Here is a 26,055-nt window from a genome sequence, read left to right on the forward strand (position 1 = left end):
AATTTTTCTCAGTCTTTGTTTCTCTACTTGTTTACACCCATGAAGATGTTTGTAGAAAGCAACCGAAACTAGTAAAAAATTGTATAAAGGAAATTGCGATCTAGGCATTAATATTTTTTCATATTAAAACTTTTTAATTAAAAAATGCAATGGTAAAACGCTGGTCGGTTATTCTGGAGACCGGTAGTTAAAATTCCCATGAAGACATGTTCATTTAGATTTCCCGTTAGTTACATAACTTGCTTAATAAAAATGGCATATTGAGTATATAGGAAGGACACACCCAATTTCACATATTTCCTCCCCCCCCCCCCCTCCCCCTTTCGGAGAAAAGCCACCAACCCGAGCTTGTGCTTCTTCTTTAATGATCTTCTCGTCGCGCGTCCAAACTTCACAGAAGCTTTCCTGCGAACCTTGCAGAACTTGCACTCCTAGCTCAGTTGGTAGAGCAAATGCCCACGAAAGGTAAAGGTCCCGAGTTCGAGTCTCGGTCCAGCATACAGTTTTAATCTGCCAGTTTCATATCGGTGCACACTCCGCTGCAGTGTGAAAATCTCATTATGGAAACATCCCCCAGGTTGTGGTTAAGCCATGCCTCCGCAATATCCTTTCTTCCAGGAGTGCTAGTTCTGCAAGGTTCGCAGGAGAGATTCTGTGAAGTTTGGAAAGTAGGAGACGAGGTACTGGCGAAAGTAAAGCTGTGAGGATGGGGCGTGAGTCGTGCTTGGGTAGCTCAGTTGAACACATGGGATGGATGCTATTGGGATGACGGATACCCCTTTGCCTACGTTGTCACCTCGTGGATGCTGACGAACACCGTTTCACATGTGGATCGGCGTTAGATGGTGGTGGTGGTGGTTAGTGGTTAACGTCCCTTCGACAACGAGGTCATTAGAGACGGAGCGCAAGCTCGGGTTAGGGAAGGATTGGGAAGGAAATCGGCCGTGCCCTTTCAAAGGAACCATCCCGACATTTGCCTGAAACGATTTAGGGAAATCACGGAAAACCTAAATCAGGATGGCCGGAGACGGGATTGAACCGTCGTCCTCCCGAATCGGCGTTAGAGGTATGGCTGCTAGTGCAGAAGATCCTCGCCTGCTACCTACCTATCGCGCCTCGCACAATTGAACCACAGCTCCTCCTTTGTCCGGAGGATACTTATTTCCCGTCTGCGAAGACACACTGCCTTACATGGTTTAAAGGCATGTCCATATACTACTTCTTTCGAGATGATGAGAAGATGGTCCTTGATTACTGGCAATTTCTCCAGGACTGTCATAACGCGCTTGAGCGTACATCGCGATACCGTCAGCCATTTGCGAACTATTTGCGTAGTGTCTTCGATAATCCCCCTCACAGTTCTGGAGTACCGGGCAGAGGATGACCGCCGTTATGGAGATACACACGCTGCGAAATGTTTATCAACTTGGTATATGGAATCTGTACTCAGATGGGCCATTCACATGGAATGGCATGCAATACTTGCTTACATTTCTTTTTCTATTCTCTATCATTTTACTATTCGTTTCAAATTCTATATCATAGTTTCGAAGGTACTCTAGTATTGTTATTGATATGGGTGTAAACTCTAATTTTGCCTTTCGTAAGTGAAAGACGCCTTTTTCCCAACACAAAAAAGTGGTCAGAGCATAAAAAAAAAATTCCTTAGCAACCTGGTTACTGTGTTATAAGTCGCCAGTTCAAACCCAAACGCTGGAAATTAATTGTTCCTTAAAATAAAAAAATGAAACAGTAAAAAACTAAAGTGGCAAGCGAGCGAAAAAAAAGGTTGGTAGAGCACTTGCCCGCGAAAGGCAAAGGTCCCGAGTTCGAGTCTCGATTCGGCACACAGTTTTAATCTGCCAAGAAGTTTCACAGAACATAACTGTTTTCATCAATAGAAAAATCCCACTGGTATTTATTAGATTGGTGCATAAGTTCGTAGCGTTTTCCCTAAATGTTTATTAAACACAAGAGACACACTTTTCAGAGACTTGAATCATAAATAATATATGCTCCTTCACTATTTACAGCTTTATGCCAACGCTGGGTAAATTTTCAATACCGGGAATGCAGAAATCAAGTGGTTTTGAGGCGAATGTCTCGTCGAGCTATGTTCGGAGTGCATATTCATCCGAAAACGAAGTTTGAAGGCTGTTCGACAGAGCGTGGAAAAGGTGAAACCCTGACGGCGCAAAGATCAGGCGAATAACGAGGCTACTAAATGACTTCCCAACGCAATTCCTTTATAGTGGTTTTTTGTCTATCAGAATGTGGGCAGGAGGTATCATGGAGTAGCATCGCTTCACGCAGTCTTTCTGGTCGTCGTATTTGGACTGCGTGTGCAAGACGTCTCAGTTGTTGACAATAAAGCAATAAAGCAATACGTAGTACGCCATACCGTCACTGTTCCACAGAAGCATAATGTTATGTTCGGTGGATGTAAGTAGGTGTTTTTACTGAGAGTTGCTGCTTTGTTTGGGCTCAACCATTCCTTTCATTTCTTTATGTAAGCATAAAGACACCATTCCTTATCACCAGTAACGATACTGGATAGAAATTGTCGGTGTTGTTCACGAACCAACTGATGACGACTAAGCAGAGATGGCCACTCGCCGATTTTTGTGATCTCGGCTTAGAACATGCGGTACGCATACTCAAATTCTTGAACCTTCACTTTTGCAAGCAAATGTTGTACGATTGCGGAATGACCACAGTTCGTCGTATTTGCCACTTCTCCAGTACACTAACGTGGATCATTGTGGATTAATACGTCGAAATGATATTCATCAAATCACGAAGGTCTTCCTGAACGCGGAGAATCACTAATAATAAAACGATCGTCCTTAAAAGGAGTAAACCATTTTCTTGCGGTGTTCTGTCCAGCACATTATCCTCACATTCGGCGCAAATGGTTCTGGCTGCCTCTAATGATGTCCCTCTGCCGAACTCAAACAGAAGAGTATGTCGTAAATGTTCCGTTTTCTCCACCTGGCACACTGTTTTCTAGCGTCCACAACTCCACCCACTATCTCCAAATGACAAAACGATTACAACTCAAAGAGTAACAGTGAAATACAAATAAAGAAATGACGCTCGATAAATAAACTCATAACAACGGAAATAACATCATGTAAAACAAAAACGCTACGAACTAATGCATCAACCTAATAATACACTGTGTTAAGAAAAAAATGGACCGTCCAGAACACACTATCGTACGTCAAGGTAATGAATGATTAGAGCTGCAATTCTAGTGTTGTTACTAGTGCAGCTTGCGTACATAATGGGCGTGAACAGCGTCAGAAGTACAGTGATCACTGCGAAGGATGCAGATGTCAGCTGTAGGTGTGAGACTGCGTTATCAGTACGTGTCTGAGTTTGAAAGCGGCGTCTTTCTGAGTCAGGCTGATCGAATCGTGAAATATCGATATTTGTGAGGAATTCGTATGTGACAGTGGCCCGCTGCAGGACTCCATGCCGCGCGGAGTGGCCACGCGGACTGACGCGCCATGTCACGGATTGCGCGGCCCCTCCCATCTGAGGTTCGAGTCCTCCCTCGGTTATGAGTGTGTGTCTTGCTCTTAGCATAAGTTAGTTTAAGTTAATTTAAGAAGTGTGAAAGTCTAAGTACCGATGACCTCAGCAGTTTGGTCCCTTAGGAATTCACACATTCGAGGACTCCATGGAAACGTGATGGCAGGCATATTCGTTGGCAACCAAGTCGGACCACTTCAAAGGTTTACCTACGTATTGTGCACCAAACACATCATACCCCCCTTCGCATCTGCAACTGGCATCCGAGAACGAATAATGGTCTCCCTGTGTTAAACCGAAACTAGGAAGTGTTAAATGACCATCAGTTTGGTTGTAAGAAAGGTAAAGGCACCAGAGAGACCGTTCTTGCGTTACGAATGATAATGAAAGGAAGACTAAAGAAAAATCGAGACAAGTTCTTAGAATTTGTTGACGTAGAAAAGTAGTGCAAGGTAAAGAGAGGTAAGCTATAGGGATGGACAGGTAATCTGCTACATGTACAAGAGCTAAGAGGGAATAAGAAAGAGGTGCCCGCATCTAAAAGAGGGTAAAATTTGGATGCAGTCTCTCGGCCCGACTGTTCAATCTATACATCAAAAAAGCAGCGATGGACATAAACAAAAGGTTCAAGAGTGGAATTACAATTGAAGGTGAAAGGTGCCGATGATAAGATTCGCTGATGGCGCTGCTTTCCTCAGTGAAAGTGAAGAAGCATTACAGGCTCCGCTGAATTTAATGAACAGTCTATGAGTACAGAATAAGGAGAGAGAGTAGATCGAAGAAAGACGAAAGTATGAGAAGTAGCAGAACTGAGAATAGCGAGAAACTTAACATCAGTATTGATGGTCACGAAGTAGATGAAGTTAAGGAATCCTGCTACCAATGCAGCAAAATATGCAATGATAGGCGCAACAAGGAGGATATCAAAAGCAGACGAGCACTGGCAAAAAGGGCATTTCTGGCCAAGGAAAGTCTACTAGCATGAACATAGGCCTTAATTTTAGGAAGAAACGTCTGAGAATGTACGTTTGGAGCAACGAAGGTTTTTAGATGTGGTCGTACAGAAATGTTGAAAATTAGGTGGACCGATAAGGTAAGGTATGAGGAGGTTCTGCGCAGGACCGTAGAGGAAAGGAATATATGGAAACAAATGACAAGAAGAAGGGCAAGATAATAGGACACCTGTTACGACATCAGGGAATAACTTCCGCTTTACTAGAGGTTGGTGTAGAGGGCAAGAACTGTAAAAGATAACAGAGATTGGAATATAGGTAGGAAATATTTGATGTAGATAGCATATGCTACTAGCTGAACTTCCTGCAAGGCTTGTAGCTCACACGGAGTTCGCTTTCCATCTTGATGGTGCGGACCCTTGTGATCACTGTTGTGCGCCAATTTTTTTTATTTTGTGTTCGTGTTGCAAGATGATGGCTTGTTTTCAACATTTCTTGAATGTCAAAACTTCAATTTTTTAAGTGTAATACACACATTCCATCGAAGGTTGACCTCTGCACCTGCTGGACACTTTCTGTCACCCTTCTGATGCACATGGTGAGTCATTTTCAGGTAATATTTTTCCTGTGATGATTGTTAAAACAATACTTTCTAACTAGCCTTGCTGAAAACTGAACTTGTGACCTCGCAGTCCATGGGGTCCTTATAAGATAACTTTTCCTGGACACCAAAGCTAACTCTACACTTACTTACCATTGTTACCGGTGAGGGTCTTCCCTAGTCTCTAATCCTCAAGCATTCTTTTTAATACATATCTTACCTGATCTAGACACTAAGTTTTCAGAGTCTATGATAATGCCATATCGCAAATAATTCATTTATTTCATCTCTGGATTCATAATGACCCACGATTCAGTTGGGTACAATAACTTCTTGCTCATTTCAATACGAATACACTGCTTGAGAATAAGTGAAGCACCCGGAAAGGTAGGAGGAAATGATACGAAACTTTACGCGCTGAGAGGGTATGTTGATTTATGATTCAAATGGCTCTGAGCACTATGGGACTTAACTGCTGTGGTCATCAGTCCCTTATAACTTAGAACTACTTAAACCTAACGAACCTAAGGACATCACGCACATCCCTGCCCGAGGCAGGTTTCGAACCTGCGACCGTAGCGGTCGCGGTGCTCCAGACTGTAGCGCCTAGAACCGCTCGGCCACTCCGGCCGGCTATGTTGATTTATTTATTTATTTATGGTTTGGCATAAACACTTGGACATGTGTGGTACACTGGAAACTTAGCTTACTTGAGCTAAGGAGCTAAGAAAAAAGTACATCAAGTTTTATGTACTTTAGTTACAAAATAATTATAAAATTTTCATTAACAGCACATTGCATGATGCGAGTGGCTGTAAAACGACCAATAAATGTAGGCTGTGAGAAGAGCCATAAGAACAACTGAATGAACATTAAAGTCAGCTATAAAAAGAGCATTAAAAAGGACAATAAGTAATTAAAGAACAATAACAACTAATAAATTTGGCTGGATTATGGAACAAGGGTCATGAGCACCAAGCATAATCATTATACATATACAGGGTGATTATAATTAAAGCTAAACTTTCAAAACGATGTAGAAATAACACCTTCATTAATTATAATGACCCTGTATTTTAATATCTTATCCAGCCACGAAACCGCAGCATCCTTCAGTTCGTATACATCTTTATATTTTGACTAAAGTTCAGTCTTTATCTCGTCATGTATGTTTTAATGATACAGGTAACCGGTTTCGGTTCTTTCTACAAAACCATCATCAGACCTATGGCTCCTTAGGATGGTAGGCGGAGCTCTCCTCGCTACTACGCAGTCAACTGATCAGTAGACTGCGTAGCAGCGAGGAGAGCTCCGCCTACCATCCTAAGGAGCCATAGGTCTGATGATGGTTTTGTAGAAAGAACCGAAACCGGTTACCTGTATCATTAAAACATACATGACGTGATCAAGACTGAACTTTAGTCAAAATATAACAATTAATTGATCACTGCTTTCCAAAAATGTTTACCAAAATCGTATACATCTGTTTTTTGGTCCCGGGTACGCTGACTTTGCCGTCACTCACGATATGGACAGCTGTCTTACTCAGAGCACCACAGTCACACTTAGGGCTTGAGGATTAGCCTCATTTGTATAGAGATTCGTGGGAGACTTCATGATGTGTTCGAATGCTATTAAGAGCTTTCCACTACCAGCGGGAAAGGTCGAATCCAATCGGACTTTATGTGCGGTCGGAAGCTAGACAATGAATAGTGAAGTTGTTGGCGCTCCATTATGTCCGCCATTGTTCCATGATGTTGAAGTCTGTGTCTAATAGTTGCTCCATTAGGACTAACGGGGGTTTCCTAGATCTCAACCTTCTTTATGATAAACGAGGAATGTCCTTATCCACCGGCAGCTCTTGGTCACTTTGAATCCTCTTCAAATGACGGACCAAGAAGCCCTTTCTGGGTAGCTGAGGTTGGGAAACGTAGCCCAACAGGGGTAGTGTTTACTTTTGATGCATCCACTGATGACACGCATTATGTTGTGTAGTTTGACATCTAATTTTCCCGCATGACTGCTATTCCACCACACAGAGGAGCAGTATTACCCGATGGAATGTATACAAGCGCTAGGGTGGAATCTGTCACTGTGGACACATATGATCCCCAACCTGCTGCCACACAATTTATGCAGGTTATTGCTGCGAGTTTTGGCTTTAGCTGCCATTGCTTCTATATGTTTCCTAAAGGACAGGGTGTGATACAGCATGACGTTTACGGGGAATAACTTTATTGATGAAGCATATTTTGGATTATTTTAAAGCTTCCACATTAATCAGACAGAAACACGTTGTTACCGTTTTGCTTGTGCTGACAGGCAGTCTCCAATCAGTGTAGAATATACCAAATACTTAAAGACCTTGCCATCCGCCTTCGTGGACAGCTGTGGCTATGTGGTCGGTATAACCATATTTACATCATTTTGTTTCTGGCATGTCTGATATGTACAGGGTGAAAAGTGCAGTAGCCAGCATCGAACCTTCAGGGAGGCTGCTCTTATTTTTTGGGCGTTACTTACGTTGTCAACCACTATTATTTGAAGATTCAGTCACATAGCATGTTATTGACGAGGCATAAGAGTTTCAGGCATCGGATAATGCGATACAGTTTATCTAGCCACACGGTGTCTTCTGCAGCGGTGAGATCAATGAAGGTAACTATATTCTTGAGTCGTTGTTTGGACTCTGCTTCGATGTAGCTACTTCGACAGACAAGGCACCCATTGAGTGTAAGGTAGAAAGTTCAATCATTTGAGAGTGTTTGTTAACAGTTACGACAGGAATACTATCTGCTAATGGCTCATCATAAGCAGCTGGAGGGCAACAGAAAATGAGTGTCCGGACGGTGGAGAGGTGAACCGTCTATGAGATGTATGTATTACATTTCACAAAATGGATATCGTTGACACTCAAGAAATGTTCAAAACAAACCATTAACTTACTGTGCGAACACCGAATGAAAAATTGGCTCAAATGGCTCTGAGCACTATGGGACTTAACATCTGAGGTCATCAGTCCCCTAGAACTTAGAACTACTTAAACCTAACTAACCTAAGGACATCACACATCCATGCCCGAGGCAGGACTCGAACCTGCGACCGTAGCGGTACGCGGTTCCAGACTGTAGCGACTAGAACCGCTCGGACGAAAAATTGCACACCACAGTGGTCACAAATGTTCGCACCATCAAGGTCGAAGGCGACCTCCTTCAGAGTTGCAAACCATACAGGACGTTCATCTAGATATTCACTTTTAAGGAAAGCATATACCGCGTGGTTATAATTACAGTTTCCCAATTTATAATATGGAAGCTAATTACCATATGAAGTCCAAACTTGGTAGCATTAATGTCAAGGACATGGGGAAGAGAAATAATTCAGAATCAGTCTAATTGAAACACTTTTAATGTGCTACTACGGTACATCACACCATTACATACCGGTACCATTACTGCTACAAAACGGACTCAATATTCCGCCTATCAGTGTCCAGAAGAGTCTGAAAGTGCAGTATTGCATTCTGCACATCAAAACGAATCATGTCCGCAGTTATGCTGGCTACCTTTATTGATATGCTACACTTCAGATCAGCCTATGTGTGAATGTTCCTCTAGTTAATCCTGTCCTTCAGGTAGCCCCACAACCAGAAATCAAAGAGTCAGAAAGTGCAGGATTGCATTCTGCACATCAAAACGAGTGATGTCCGCAGTTATGCTTGCTACCTTTATTGATATGCTACACTTCAGATCAGCCTATGTGTGAATGTTCCTCTAGTTAATCCTGTCCTTCAGGTAGCCCCACAACCAGAAATCAAAGAGTCTGAAAGTGCAGGATTGCATTCTGCACATCAAAACGAATCATGTCCGCAGTTATGCTGGCTACCTTTATTGATATGCTACACTTCAGATCAGCCTATGTGTGAATGTTCCTCTAGTTAATCCTGTCCTTCAGGTAGCCCCACAACCAGAAATCAAAGAGTCAGAAAGTGCAGGATTGCATTCTGCACATCAAAACGAGTGATGTCCGCAGTTATGCTTGCTACCTTTATTGATATGCTACACTTCAGATCAGCCTATGTGTGAATGTTCCTCTAGTTAATCCTGTCCTTCAGGTAGCCCCACAACCAGAAATCAAAGAGTCAGAAAGTGCAGGATTGCATTCTGCACATCAAAACGAATCATGTCCGCAGTTATGCTGGCTACCTTTATTGATATGCTACACTTCAGATCAGCCTATGTGTGAATGTTCCTCTAGTTAATCCTGTCCTTCAGGTAGCCCCACAACCAGAAATCAAAGAGTCAGAAAGTGCAGGATTGCATTCTGCACATCAAAACGAGTGATGTCCGCAGTTATGCTTGCTACCTTTATTGATATGCTACACTTCAGATCAGCCTATGTGTGAATGTTCCTCTAGTTAATCCTGTCCTTCAGGTAGCCCCACAACCAGAAATCAAAGAGATGAGATCAGATGATCGTGCCGCCCAAGCATTAGGAAACGATCGGGTGATAATTCGATCGTTTCCAAATGTGTTTCGGAGACGCAGGTGAACTTCACGAGCGATGTGCGGTGGGGATCCATTTTGCATAAAAACTGTGGAGTTCAACGCGCGTATGACATGCTGGTGAAGCATATCGCAGTACCGCTGGTCGGTCACACTGCACGTCTTTGGTCCTTGAGCACCAACCTGTTCAAAACAGAATGGGGCAATGATGAACGTAGCTGTGAAGCCGCACCATACGGTGACACGTTCACTATAATGAGGAACTTTATACACAGTGACTGGAGGTGAAGAATCCCACACCCCGCAATTCTGTGTGGTCACCTCACCCGTCAGAGAAAAATGAGCTTCGTCTGCCCTTCGGTTGGCCCAGGGCCAGGCCTCGTGAACATTATTCCTTGTGAGAATGTGGAGAGCGAAGTCAACACGTCGTTGCGTGTCCTGTGGTGCAAGCAGCTGTACTATACAGATCTTCTACGGATACCATTTGAGAGTGGTTCGAAGCATCTTCCGTGCAGTGGACCACGGGATGTCGAACTGTCGTGACACAGTAAGCGTGGTGCCTGACGATCGGGAATTACGCACAGCATTGTCTGCATGGCAACAGCGATTTCATGAACCACCTGTGGTGCAACCGGTTGTCGGCCTCTTCCCGGGAGACGCTCAGTTCTCAAGTTGATTCAAACTTCTTCATCATGCTCTGCATAACAAGTGGAGAAAGAGGACTCTTCCATAATCCTTTCACCGGGCAATATACTCGAAGTGCAGCTGCAGCATTATTGTTATTTCTGTAATAAAGCTTCACCACTAATGCCCTGCTCCTTTTGTCCAAGCTCATGTTGACACGTCAGCAAGTGCACTGTGAGTGGTCGGGTGTGAGTGATTATGAATTACAATGAATGATCACCACACCTGGTGATCATTGCTGGAACTGGACAGTGGCGCTGTGACGTTTAGAAATAATGCGCCCCATTTATATTCGCACCGTAATAAGTTTCCATCCAGTAGTATCGTACTGGTGTAAAGGGGTGATGAGAACTGATGGAATGTGATGGCGTGCAGCGATTGTGAAACAGTCAGTCGTGGAGCTTATCGTGAAACTGGCTATCGTCTAAGGCATATCTGCATATAATGCAATAATATGTTTCACAGGCACGGAAAAAACAAACATACTGAGGCTGAATTTGTCCAGTGGTATGAATTGCAAGGTCACACATTTTTCAGGAGGGTTAGTTTGTTGTAAAGGAGTATGAGTTTAATACGCAGACCAAGAATTAAGCAAAAGCAACTTATTTTGAGCATTTATTTGCCAAAAGCAATGCTCATACCACAGTTATAGTTCTCTTACGCCATTTTTCGCACTCTTGCTTGCTGTGACGTAAGTATTCCCTACTGCGCTTGCAAGTTGAGGCACCCGAGAAAGAATCGTAGGCAGCAATGCACCTACAACTTCTCGGAGCACAACAAATAACTTTCCAGTCAATTTATCATCCAGATTACGAGTCACCATAATCGAATACGGCCGGCCGTTGTGGCCGAGCGATTCTAAGCGCTTCAGTCTGGAACCGCGCTGCTGTTTCGGTCGCAGGTTCGAATCCTGTCTCGGTCATGGGTGTGTGTGCTGTCCTTAGATTAGTTAGGTTTAAGTAGTTCTAAGTATAGGGGACTGATGACCTCAGATGCCAAGTCCCATAGTGCTCAGAGCCATTTGAACCATTTGAATTGAATACGATTTCATTAAGGTACTGATCTTAGCTGATGTTGATTCACCTCTCGAGGTACCTCTAATTTCCCGGGTTCCCTTCATAGGCGTTTCACATTCAAATCCCGATTAGAGGGCGTTGGAAACAAATTCCTTACTGAATGATGGGATCCGATTGTCTATCTCATCTACAAATTTTGGGGTCGATTCTGTAGTTTGTTGTGTATCGCCACGTTGACGCTTGGTTTGAAATTTCATTACCTTGCGTTTTACAGTTCTGTAGCACCTTGCAATTTATGCAACCATCCGCTGCCTCCCTTGAAATCGCTGAAGTGTCTGCCGCGCGCAGCTGGATCAGCAAAACGTACAAGGACACTGTCATGCACATCCTGTAAATTGTATCGAGCAACCTCGAAACGCATCAACACTAGCTTTTGTAACAAGTGCGCCTTGTCCTCCCTTGAATATCCATAGTTCTTCTTATGGAATACGCGGCGATACGGCTGCGGATTTTCCACATACGTAACTGTACACTGAAACAACAAAGAAACTGGAATACGCATGCGAATACAAATGTAGAGATCTGTAAACAGGCAGAATGTGGCCCTGCGGCCGGCAACGCTTATATAAGACAACTAGAGTCTGGCGCAGTTGTTAGATAGTTTACTGCTGCTACAATGGTAGGTTATCAAGATATAAGTGAGTTTGAAAGTGGTGTTATAGTCGGCACACGAGCGATGGGACATGGCATCTTCGAGGTAGCGATGAAGTGGGGATTTCCTGTACGACCACTTCACGAGTGTACTATATTAGGAATACGGTAAAACATCAAATCTCCGACATCGCTTCGGCCGCAAAAAGACACTGCAAGAATGGGATCAACGACGACTGAAGAGAATCATTCAATGTGACGGAAGTACAGCCCTTCCGCAAATTGCTGCAATTTTCAATGCTGGGCCATCAACAAGTGTCAGCGTGCGAACCATTCACCATATCGTCATCGATAGGGGGTTTCGGAGACGAAGACCAAATCGTTTACGCTTGATGACTGCACGACACAAACCTTCACGCCTCACCTGGGCCGGTCGACACCGACATTGGACTGTTGATGACTGGAAACATGTTGCCTTGACGGATGAGTCTCATTTCATATTGTATCGAGCGGATGGACGTGTTCGGGTATGGAGACAACCTCATGAATCCATGGACCTTGCATGTCAGCAGGGGACTGTTCAAGCTGATGGAGGCTCTGTAATGGTGTGGGGCTTGTGCAATTTGAGTGATATGGGACCCCTAATACGTTTAGATATGATTCTGACAGGTGACTCTTACGTAAGCATCCTGTCCGATCACCTGCATCCGTTCATATCGGTTGTGCATTCCAGCGGAACAATGCGACATCCCACACGCCCAGAATTTCTACATAGGGGTTCCAGGAACACTCATCTGAGTTTAAGCACTTCCGCTGGCCATCAGTCTCCCCAGACATGAACATTGTGGAGCATATGTGGGTTGCCTTGCAACGTAGTGTTCAGAAGAGATCTCCACCCCCTCGAACTCTTACTGATTTATGTGTAGGATTCATGGTGTCAGTTCCCTCAGACATTAGTCGGGTGCATGGGACTTCGTGTTGAGGCAATTTTGCGTGCTCGCGGGCGCCCTACACGGTATCAGGCAGGTGTACCAGTTTCTTTGTCTGTTCAGTTTATTAGTACCAGGTAATTGGACAAGGATTGTCCTTTTCGACGTTTCGTTGGAAACAGGATTTGTGTCCGACAAGGATTATGAACTACATGGCTCGACACTAACTTCAATATCACTTTCACTTGTTAAGCAAGAGCCGGCCGAAGTGGCCGTGCGGTTAAAGGCGCTGCAGTCTGGAACCGCAAGACCGCTACGGTCGCAGGTTCGAATCCTGCCTCGGGCATGGATGTTTGTGATGTCCTTAGGTTAGTTAGGTTTAACTAGTTCTAAGTTCTAGGGGACTAATGACCTCAGCAGTTGAGTCCCATAGTGCTCAGAGCCATTTGAACCATTTTTTTGTTAAGCAAGTATCGTCATCACTGTACTCTTCATGTACGAGTAGATTGTCCGCACAGGCAAGCGTATACGACACCGCTCATTCCACTCACTCATCTTGCAGAAATATCAACTTCGACAACTGTTGTTGAACACATAACGCAATATTTGCTTTATTTATCTTTGCCATTGCTCTGCTTTGTATCGACACCGCTAGCACTGTAGCACTGTTGTGCGTTACTCGTCGACTAAGCAGTTCAACTACGCTCCGTAGCCTCATGCTGCGCTCACCATTGGATACCTGCAGTCCTGCCCCCGATTGCCATTGGCAGCCAGCATTGTGTCTGCATGGTAGGGCGTCGAATGCTGTAAACAACAATGGCCTTTTGCGGTCTCGCACAGAAGAGGTTTTTTGTGACTACATGATCTTCGCTGTTTCTGTTGTGGCGAAAGCCAGCTTGCTCCACTGGTAAGTGCTATTGCAGTATCGGCTCAGTCCGCCATAAAAGTAGCCTCTCAATTGTTTGTATAATATATGAAGACAACCGGCTGAGTTCTTCTGTGGTTCTCGGACCGCTATTATTAGGAATTTAGGTAGAACCGTATCAAACACTGGGACATCCCTGCTTTCATTTTGCTGATGGCTTTATTTAGTCCATCAACTATGGTGAAGTGGGAGGCATTATTTCTAGCTTCTACCGACTGACAGAATAGATTCAGATAGCGCTTGACGAAGACGGTATGTTTCGTATCCATAGAAGCTCTTGCTAAGGACACAACTAACAAGGGAATTTGGTTCGGAGATATATCTGGTGTTTGTGACTCAGGTGCATTGGCATATCCGACTTCCCTTTCGAGATTGCATGCCTTCCTGCTTTATTTGATTAAGTTTAATCCCTCAGTAGTTTCTTCTCATTTCATACAGCGGTAGCATCCAGGTTTTGTAGGAGATGGTCAGAAGTTTCGAAGTCGTTCTCCAGCAAGAACCTCTGGAACAGTTCCTCCGTATCTTCATTAAACGTCAGTATCAGGAGTGATAGGACCTTTGCTGTTTCCTATATACATAAATGATCTGGCAGACACGGTGTGCACAATCTGCGGTTGTTCGGTAATGATGCTGTGGTGGACGGGAAGGTGTCGAAGATGACTAGGGTTGACACAAGATGACCTGAACAAAATTTCTAGCTGGTGTGATGAATGGGTGCTGGCTCTTAATGTAGAAAAATGTAAGTTAAGGCGACTGAGTAGGAAAAACCAATCTGTAATGCTCCGGTAAGAATTAGTAGTGTTCTGCTTGACAGTCACGGCGTTCAAATACCTGCGCGTAACGTTGCTAAGGGATATGATATGAATTGGAGCATGTGAGGACTGTGGTGGGGAAGGCGAATGGTTGACTTTATTGGGAGAATTTTAGCAAAGTGTGGTTCATCTGTATATGGGACTGCATATAGGACACTAGTGCGTCCTATTCTTGAGTACTGCTCGAGTGTTTGTGACCCCATCAGGTCGGGTTGGAAGAAGACATCGAAGCAATTCAGAAGCGAGCTGCTACATTTGTTACCTGTAAGTTCGATCAGAAAGCAAATATTTTGGATATGATTCGGGAGCTCAAGTGTGGATAAGGAAAGAAGACATTCATTTCACAAAACACTACCGAGAAAGTTTAGAGAAACGCGTTCGAAGCTGACCGCAGGACGATCCCACTGCTGCCAACATACATTTCGCGTAGAGGCCACGAAGGTAAGAAACGAGGAATTAGGGCTCATCCGGAGTCAAATAGAAAGACTTTTCCCCATCACTCTATATGCGAGTAGAACAGGAAAGGAAATGACTAGTTGTGGTACAGGGTACCTTCCAAAAAAATGGCTCTGAGCACTATGGGACTCAACTGCTGAGGTCATTAGTCCCCTAGAACTTAGAACTAGTTAAACCTAACTAACCTAAGGACATCACAAACATCCATGCCCGAGGCAGGACTCGAACCTGCGACCGTAGCGGTCTTGCGGTTCCAGACTGCAGCGCCTTTAACCGCACGGCCACTTCGGCCGGCGGGTACCTTCCGCCATGCCCCGTACAGCGGCTTACTGAGTATCTATGTAGATGTAGATGTACAGCCTGGGAGATATTCCTTGCGTAGCCCCATGGGATATACCGTTTTACAGCTGCTATTACTATCTTTACTGATCTATGATATCCCGCAGATATCCACAGCAGAGTTTGGTCGTGTAATTAGAACGTATTTCCCAGTATTTCCTTCCTCTGGCAGGAAAGGAAAAGAGGGGCATTGATTCCAATTTCGATAATGATAGGAGGCTGTTGAAAGTGTGGGAAAGTGTCGTTAACTATCATTCGTACGGTTATAGGATATGTCTGGAAATTTTGGTAGTAAAGCTCAGGAGAGGGTTCATTTTGTTTTCTGTGCGGTGTATTTGAAGGTGCATTTATCCTTAGCATCAAAGACCTGGTAACGATGATTTACTTCGGTTAAGTGTGATAACTTTTTCTTATGTGTCACTGTTTTCCCATCTTAGCGAAGTGTATTTATAATTTTGTACTTACGACATTGAGGAGATATTTAGTACCGATAGATTTCATGTTATGTCTGAAATGGTAATACTTAATGTCATATATAAAATAGTTTTTCTCATAACCTACAACCTTTTGTACTGGCCTGTGGAGGTCGTCCGTGGGCGATTCCTCTATATAAGTTGACACTTACTTTTTATTTGCAAGTGTAACGAGATACATTTTATCGCCGGCTTTCATGCCGTTTTGAATTTAATGATTGCTAGTATGTTAATGTATTTAACTGTTTTCTGTTATAGTTCTTCTTTGGGCAGTCCTTTTCAATAATTCCAGCCGGCCGGCGTGGCCAAGCGGTTCTAGGCGCTACAGTCCGGCACCGCGCGACCGCTACGACAGTGTAAAATGGTGCAAGATGTTAAAAATCCTGAGAAAAATTGGGGTAAGCTGTAGGGAGAGAGCCAGCCGGGGTGGCCGAGCGGTTCTAGGCGCTACAGTCTGGAACCGCGCAACCGCTAAGATCGCAGGTTCGAATCCTGCCTCGGGCATGGATGTGTGTGATGTCCTTAGGTTAGTTAGGTTTAAGTAGTTCTAAGTTCTAGGGGACTTATGACCTCAGCAGTTGAGTCCCATAGTGCTCAGAGCCATTTGAACCATTTGAATAATTCCAGTGGCGAAAGGCTTTGGGAAGCTAATAAAATAACTGTGGTTCCAACAATCATACACGTCAATTGTATAGCTGCAACAGTGACCGGTGTATCTCCCTTTGCATATATGCAGTAAAATTCCAAAAAAATATATGGTCAACAAATCTTCACAATGTGTTTAGCACTACTCACGGCGGTGAGGAATCGGCTTTTAAAGCGGAAAACCATTCAAAATCTGAGAGTTTCTCAATGTTAAATGGAGACATTCCTTGAAGAGCTACTAGATGGGACAGGAAAACATGTGCGTCAGGGTAGTGAAAGAAATGGAAGACGTAATTTATGAGAATAATGACTGTAACTGAAATGAAATGGCAGTGACTGGGTAGCTGAGGGGCGGTGAAGCTCTTTACTTGATTATAAGACGTATGAAAGATAGAGACAAGGACCCAATTGAGCTTGAGTTGAAAAACATGTGAGTGAATGGCTGAGATCATACTGGTTGAAAAAGGCTAGAGAGGCATTCATTCATCAGTTGAGGTTTAAAGGCTGACGACGATGTGGAAGATGATATACAAATGAATAGACGTACATGGAGGGTCATAAAGGAAAGTTCTTCATTAAAACATCCTGTGACTGTAGAGAATGGTGGAAAAAGTGACTACAGTTGTCTGCTGTTTTGCGAGGAGGCGCTTTTGCGTCACTGTCTGAGGAGCGATCACGCGACTACTTTCGCTGCACTGATCTCCGCGTAAAGAAGCAACGGAATTCTTTGATCGCCGCGCTCCCTGCATCTTTCATGCACTTCGAGCGACGCCGTCTGGCAGGCACAAGCGGAGGCGGCGCTGAGACGGCTACACGAGCCCGCTAAAGCCTCTTCCGTGCTCCGCCGTCCGGTGCTAAGCCCACAAACGGCAGCTGGCGGTTCGCTGCACGCTGGTTCTCGTCCGTCTCCGTAGCTCTTCTTTATCCGTGTTGGCCACACTGCACTACAACATGTTACGTTGTTATCTGGCAGCTATTTTTTTTAAGTTTCATGTTGGTGTAGGGTCGGCAGAAAGACATTCCGTATTTCAACAGGTAGTTACAAATAATCAAACATACAGAGAATATGGTTCGAATGGCTCTGAGCACTAAGGGACTTAACAGCTGAGGTCATCAGTCGCCTAGAACTTAGAACTACTAAAACCTAACTAACCTAAAAACATCACACACATCCATGCCCCAGGCAGGATTCGAAACTGCGACCGTAGCGGTTGCTCGGCTCCAGACTGTAGCGCCTAGAACCGCACGGCCACTCCGGCCGGGACAGAGAAAATACTTTTATTTGTGAACACCTAGTATTATGCCATTTTACTTTAAATTGTTTTGAAAACTATGTGCAGTATATGGCGTCTTTCATTGTTGACATCTTGAAGATGCATTTCCCGAAAGTTGTACGCAGTTCTTCGCGTCATTTCCGGTGGAAAGGCAGCCACTTCGGGGTGACTGCTTCCTCATGTGCTTGCAGAGTTGTGGGGCGACGATGGTACATTTGATCCTTTAGGCTTCTCCAAAGGAAAAAAAGCTGGAGGTGATAAATCGGGTGACCCTGGGTGCCAGGCGATGTCTCCTCACAAAGAGAGAAGACTTTCTGGAAACAGTTCTCTCAAAATTTCTAGAGCACGACGAGAGGTGTGAGTTGTGGTTCCATATTCTACATCTACATCTACATCTACGTGTACATTTATACTCCGCAAGCCACCCAACCGTGTGTGGCGGAGGGTACTTTACGTGTCACTGTCATTATCTCCCATTCCTGATCCAGTCGCGTATGGTTCGCGGGAAGAGCGACTGTCTGAAAGACTCCGTGCGCGCTCGAATCTCTCTAACCTTACATTCGTGACCTCCTCGGGAGGTATAAGTAGGGGGAAGCAATATATTCGATACCTCATCCAGAAACGCACCCTCTCGAAACCTGGACAGCAAGCTACACCGCGATGCAGAGCGCCTCTCTTGCAGAGTCTGCCACTTGAGTTTGTTAAACATCTCCGTAACGCTATCACGCTTACCAAATAACCCTGTGACGAAACGCGCCGCTCTTCTTTGTATCTCCTCTGTGAACCCGACATGGTACGGATCCCACACTGAAGAGCAATACTCAAGTATAGGTCGAACGAGTGTTTTGTAAGCCACCTCGTTTGTTGATGGTCTACATTTTCTAAGGACTCTCCCAATGAATCTCAACCTGGCACCCGCCTTACGAACTATTAATTTTATATGATCATTCCACTTCAAATCGTTCCGTACGGATACTCCCAGATATTTTACAGAAGTAACTGCTACCAGTGTTTGTTCCGCTATCATATAATCATACAATAAAAGATCCTTCTTTCTATGTATTCGCAATACATTACATTAGTCTATGTTAAGCGTCAGTTGCCACTCCATGCACCAAGTGCCTATCCGCTGCAGATCTTCATGCATTTTGCTGCAATTTTCTAATGGTGCAACTACTCTGTATACTAAAATATCATCCGCGATAAGCCACATGGAACTTCCGACACTATCTACTAGGCCATTTATATATATTGTGAAAAGCAATGGTCCCTTAACACTCCCCTGTGGCACGCCAGAGGTTACTTTAACGTCTGTAGACGTCTCTCCATTGAGAACAACATGCTGTGTTCAATCCAGCCACACAGCTGGTCTGATATTCCGTAGGCTCTTACTTCGTTTATCAGGCGACAGTGCGGAACTGTATCGAACGCCTTCCGGAAGTCAAGGAAAATGGCATCTACCTGGGAGCCTGAATCTGATATTTTCTGAGTCTCATGAACAAATAAAGCGAGTTGGGTCTCACACGATCGCTGTTTCCGGAATCCATGTTGATTCCTACAGAATAGATTCTGGGTCTCCAGAAATGACATGATACGCGAGCAAGAAACATGTTCTAAAATTCTACAACAGATCGATGTCAGAGATATATGTCTATAGTTTTGCGAATCTCCATTTTGGGAACCAGACTTCTTCCCCTCCAACAAACCGGATTAACTTAAATCTCTATCATGCGACAGTAGCAACTTCAATTACCCGTCTACAATATTCTTTGAAAAAATTCGGTCTATACACACCTAATTCACCAACGGCCCACAAACCTATCACACGATGACTGTGAAGTGGTCGTTCGTGAAGTTCTGGAGAGTTTTCTGCTGTCACGTAGGGAAATTTTGTTTGTTTACAGTATTTGACCAGTGCAAGTGGGCCACATCAGAGGAAATCAAAACAGTTCCTTGGGGAATGTTCTAAATAATAACTTTACACACAGCTTTGCGAGATTCAAAATCTGTGTCATTTCATGCTTGGGTAACCATCATTTTGTAACAGTGCATGTGAATATTTCAGTGCAGGTGGTCCTATCGGAGTACATGTGCGTGTTAAAGTTCTGAACAATTTGCAGGTTGCTGGAAGGATGCTCTCACAAGCTCCACAATTTCCGGCGTTGGTACAGCCCGAGTTCAGATGTTCAAATGGCTCTGAGCACTATGGGACTTAACATCTGAAGTCACTGAAGTCACCAGTCCCCTAGAACTTAGAACTACTTAAACCTAACTAACCTAAGGACGTCATACACATCCATGCCCGAGGCAGGATTCGACCCAGCGACCGTAGCGATCGTGCGGTTCCAGACTGAAGTGCCTTGACCCTCTCGGCCACCCCGACCGGCAGTCCGAGTTCAGCCAGTAGATTTTCCTTCCCGTGAAGAACCTGATGCTCTGAAGCTTGACACGCAAACTCGAATACTTTTCTGTCAAGAACAGAATCGTGTCAGCCAAATTCGAATCGAATGCGTAATGCTCGCTGAGTAGTAATCACGGAACCGCGATTACGAGTATACGATTGCACAACATACGTACGACGCTCACCTAGCCAAACCATTGTACCTGCCGAAAATGGAAAATACACCGCTGTCGATCGATTTCTCCTCAACATCAAGTAGCACCAACACAATTCCCACAGTGCTATCTCGAAATACGGCAATTATTACATGAAAGAGTATGAGCAAACTCTGATACACTTCTCCACCTCCAAAAATAGCCCACATCTTAATGCAATAGACTTTCATGAAATTGTTCACCGTCTGAATCGTCGAACGTCTATATGAAGCTACTTTTGAAAGCATTTTCCAATAATAGATGGTCCAGTCTATAGTAGTTACTAGTAGAGGGACAAGGTTCTCGTCACCCCACTCTCCATTGTTGCCAAACTTATTCATGATGTCGGCGATGACGTTATCCAAGATGGCGGCATGTAGACTTGGCAAAAGCGCATTACGTCATTAAAGATGGCGGATTTTGGCGGGAAAATAGGCCAATTGTGCTACGTCCACTAACCTAACCTCAAGAAAAAATGGCGGGAAGTTTGAATTTTCGGGGGAAAATATTCCAATTGTGCTATGTCCACTAACCTAAGCCTCCAGGAGGAAAAATGGTGGGAAGTTTGAATTCCAACAGGATAATGCATGCAAAGACCGTACTTATCTTTATAATTGTTATTGATTATCATTCATTAACATTCATTATTATTTATTATCATTTATTATTATTTATAATCATTTATTATTATTGACCTGCCTCCACTAGAAAATTCCCTCAAAATTCAAATTCCAGCACGATAATGGCTGCAAAACCTTACTATTGTTTATTATTATTTATTAACATTCATTATCAGTCATTGTCATTTACCATCATTCATTATTATAGGCCTACCTCCACTACAAAATTGCGCCAAATTGAAATTCCAACACGATATTCTCTCGAAAACTGTACTTCTAATTGCATTTATTATTTATTCAAGATGTCCGACTTTCTCGGTGAGAAAGTCATTTTCCTTACATCCATACCAAAAATCTATCACAAGTTCAAATCCCGACGCCATAATTGATCACATGCATGAGCTTTCTCCGTCACTTATCTTTTTTCACTGGTAGCCTATCATAATAGCGTCAAATAATAAAGTGCACTTATAGTAACATAATTCACGTCCTTTGATTTTGCAGGGGGGAAGGGACTGAAGACTTTATTTCAAGCAGTACGGTCATCACTTGTTCTCCATCACAGTCAGCACACACATCTTTGATATCGCAGTGCAGTCACCACGACGTCCGCGCTCCAAATGAATTAGTTCAAATCCTCGGCACCCCCAGGCCAGCACGCGGAGACACTGCCTACGCCTGTCACGTGAGGCGGCCGGCCACTAGCGCGGGGGGCGAGCCCAGCGATCGCTCCCACGTCGTAAACATGTTTTCGCTGGACACGCTGGAACTTGTCGAGTTTGACGTCACAGCGGCCCCTTGTCCGCTCACCACGTGTATTCGTCGCCTCCGCACGTTTCCCGGCAAAATTGTCTGCCTCAGAGCTGAAACACACAACGGTCGACCGTTCGCTGCCACACTTTTGGCGCCACGATCAAACCTGTCGATGCCGACCGCTCACCGTCCACGTATTTGAAGATGTGTTTCGCGAATGGTGATGTTCAGTTGATGGCGCAGTTTAGCTACCACTGTAAAAAAAAATAGCTGTGTGCTGCTGAAAAAAGAAAGAATGAAAGAAAGGGATGACCTTACCCCCAGACCTGATGGATGAGTTTTTAGATAAGAGCAAGTGATAGTTGAATGATGCTATGTGTTCGGATATAGGAGTCTCTAAACGGCGGGGCGAGATTTTTTTTTTATGTGGAAATTTATGCAATCTATAGATAGTGATATTCGACGGCTAGTGACAACAGTTAAGAGCGGAAACATAGGTACAAATCGAGCGCAGGCAGACTGTTGCGGCAATGGTAATAATATTTAGTTGAAGGTGGAGGTGGTAAATATGGACCAGGCTTTGAATATTGTCGTATGTGCTTGATGCTCTGTATAAAAGTTTGACTCTTTAATTGTGTTTGGTATTTCTGGGTGTGTGTAAAATTAATTTTATTGTTAAAAGTGCGAGAAAGATGAGTTGATTGGTGTTTAGTTAGAGGCTACGTTTGTAATTCGAAAAGAGGGGATGACAATGGTAAATTGATTGATGGGCATGGTTTGTGGGGTGATGTATGAGTGTCAAGATAGGGTTGAGGACGTTTGCGTATGTTGCTGGTGGGACGGGTGTGAGGTTAGGTGCGGTGGGAGGTGTAAATTAGATCTTTTTTTTTTTTTTAATGTTGTAATCTAAGAATAATATTGAGAAGGTTTTTAGATGGCTGGTCACGCGACGAGGCGAGAGCAGGAAGGTGTAGTTATGTTTAGTTAAAGGGCCGTGTAATATTGTGAGAGGAGCAATGTGCAGTGTGCCACAGTGTCATAGGAGGTAAAGACATGTGCTGCTATGATGTGTCTAGCGTATGGAGGCTGAGCTTTGGAATTATGCTACGTTGATACAAAGTTGACTTTCACCCGCGTTCGGTGGTTGCGGCTCGGGATCGCTGTCTTGGACGGACGTATGTGTGTGCTTTAACCGCTGACGAGCTCGTTGACGTGCCAACTCACGCTTGCGGAAGCCGAGCAGGGGCTGTGCGAGGTCTGAAATCAGACGGATGGGTGACTTCACGGTCCTGTGGGCAGGGTGCAGAGTGGGGGTACCTGCACACGTCTGCTGAGTTATTTTGCGAGCGGATCTGCAGGCTCTGCTATGCGTTATTAGGATAGTTTACGAGTACTGAGCGTATCTTCACATGTGTGTGATGTATTATTTAGTAGCAGTTTGCTATAGTGTGTACTGAAATTATGATTGGGTGCGTGTCTGTGGGCTGTGCAACATGGCCCAGGGTACATCTGGGATTGGTGTTTTGTGATAGCGTGATAGATACACTGTATGGTTAAATAAGTTGTTCGAAAAAAATAAATAGAGTGTTCTCAATGATTACACAAGCCTGCAGCGCAGATCAGAGTGATTTGGTTTTCCGTCACCATCTCGGTTGCATGCGAGTAGTAAATGTTTTCCCGGCCGCGTTAATCGAGTGTGTCAACGAGCTATTAGCTATTCTGAGGATAGACGTGAAGGCAGGTCCAGACCTGAGACGCCGGCGGTATACATGAGAAGAACAATGCAGCTTTCACATGTGTTGGCTGTCACGAGCTCTCGAAAGCTAAACTTGGCCGGAGACTTTGGAATCCCCTTCCCCGCCGACCGCATGCGCGCGCGGCCTGCCTTGGAGCGTAATCTAAGGCGCATAGGCGATATCAATTTCTCCGGTGATAGGTGCGAATGCGACTGTGTTGAGGTCATGTTTGGGGGAGGCCGAGCAGAGCCTTTTGGTCGGTTTGGCAGCTGGTGGTGTTTGGGTGCGTCCTTTGCACTATTTTGCGAGCATGTCTGTGCACTGAACGGTGCTTTATTTGGAGAGTTTAAGAGTACAGAGCTCGTCTGATGATATTGTGTACTGCATTATTTAAGAGCTGTTTGCTATTGTGTGGTGAAATTAGGAGTTGTTTACGTGTTTGTGGCCTGTGTCAGATGACCACAGTCGGATCAGTGCGGGTGTTTTGTGACAAATATACTCCTCGACTAAATAAAAGGGCTCCAAATAAATAGAGTGCGGCCCTTCCTTACTTCCCCGAGCAGCACAGCGCAGTCTGAGCTGTTTTTGCGCATTAACGGCAATCTGGTCAGAATGTGAGTGAGTAGACAAATAACTGTACAAATTTATCTGTAGAGGAAGTTACAGGTCTGGATTGGAATGAATATCTTGATGGGTGTGGTTGTGTTGCCAAGTGTAGTGCACTACTGGAGTTCAGAAACTGCCTTATGTCAGCCTTACATATCGAAACCTATGAGAAGTAAAAGTTTCAAAAAGATATATCGCAAATAAATAAAGTACACTCGTTTCTCCTTCCATCAGCCTATGCACTGAAATTATTTCCGAAAATTAGCAGTTGTTTGGCTATTTGGAGGTTGCATGGGGGCTTAATTATATATATAATGCAAATAATTTTAATTTTTGTCGCTGTCTGTCCGGTTACGCAGTCTCGTAACCGGTTGGCCCTGAGTAGTATTAGTACGCAATCTGACTGCATAAAATAACAACAAGGAATGAAAGGAAATTTCCGATAACACAATTGATTAATTAATTAAGTCCCCAACAACTATAAAAGCTACGAAACAACAAAGCACAAGTGTAACTGTTCTGTGTGTGGAAGTGTGATTCAACGTACACATCTGGTACGGTCCTTCCTCAATACGACAAGATGCTTTAAATGCCATTTACAATGAAGTAATTAAAAAAAAACTGAAATACTATGGTTCAAATGGCTCTGAGCACTATGGGACTTAACATCTGTGGTCATCAGTCCCCTAGAACTTAGAACTACTTAAACCTAACTAACCTAAGGACATCACACACATCCATGCCCGAGGCAGGATTCGAACCTGCGACCGTAGCGGTCGCGCGGTTCCGGACTGAGCGCCTAGAACCTGAAATACTATGATTGCACATAGAAACCAGAATTACACTCTAATACATGAACACAAGCCAGATGCTCTGTTGACTGAACCTGTGACCAAGAGACATTGTTAGTTAAGAAATTTAAAAAAAATAAAAAATTTTTTTTACCTTCATATATTGACGAAAAATACACTCTGATCATTACAACATCCCCATTCGAACAACATCTGCTGTATAGCCCATCAAAACAACTGCACACGATATGGCCTCAAATGGTACAGCTATCAACATCCTCTCCGCAAGCACTAACTACCACAACTTCTGAACAAGCACTGCCAGTGGAGACGGTGGAATAATACCCTTTGGCGCAATCTCTGGCGCTGTGACTCAGTGTAGCCACCTTTCATATGCCCCTCCTCCACAGGCTAGAATTTGATGGTATTTTTGCCAGCATTGGTGGTGAAGATACCACCAAATTCGTCCAAAATACAGACAAAAATAAAAGATAATATTAATAAGTAAATATCACATAATTAGATAAATTTTGGCTTTGCACTGACCCTTCAATAACCTAATATATAAAATACAGTAAGGAATACAAATGATTTCATACATGTGAGTTTACATAATAGTTTACACAAGTATCATTCAATCAATGGCACCAGCAATGACGAATAGGTGTAGGTAAGAGTCTCATAACATTTCATAAACAGTAAATACACAAAAAAATCAGTTTATACAAATATTCACATAAAATCCTTTCACTAGTTCAATAAACAAGTAGTACTCCTCAGAGTAGTTCACAGTTCCAACAGTAGCACCTGGCAATGGTCAACAGGTGCAAATAGCAGTCTCATAACATTTCATCAGCAGTATTTAAACTGCTCCAACAGTGGCACCCAGAAATGGCGAGCAGGTGCAGACACCAACAAGTGACATCATTTCAGTAGAAGCAGATCCATTAGTGACACCCAGTAATGTTGACAGGTGCAGACAGCTTAAAGTGACATCTCATCACTGATTCAGCAGTTCCAACAGTGGCACCCAGCAATGTTGAACAGGTGCAGACACCAAAAAGTGACATTATGTCAGTAGAAACAGTTCCATCAGTGGCACCCAGCAATGTTGAACAGGTGCAGACAGCAACAAGTGACATCATTTCAGTAGA

Source organism: Schistocerca nitens, chromosome 5 (genome assembly GCF_023898315.1).
Source record: "Schistocerca nitens isolate TAMUIC-IGC-003100 chromosome 5, iqSchNite1.1, whole genome shotgun sequence".
NCBI classification, from domain to species: domain Eukaryota; kingdom Metazoa; phylum Arthropoda; class Insecta; order Orthoptera; family Acrididae; genus Schistocerca; species Schistocerca nitens.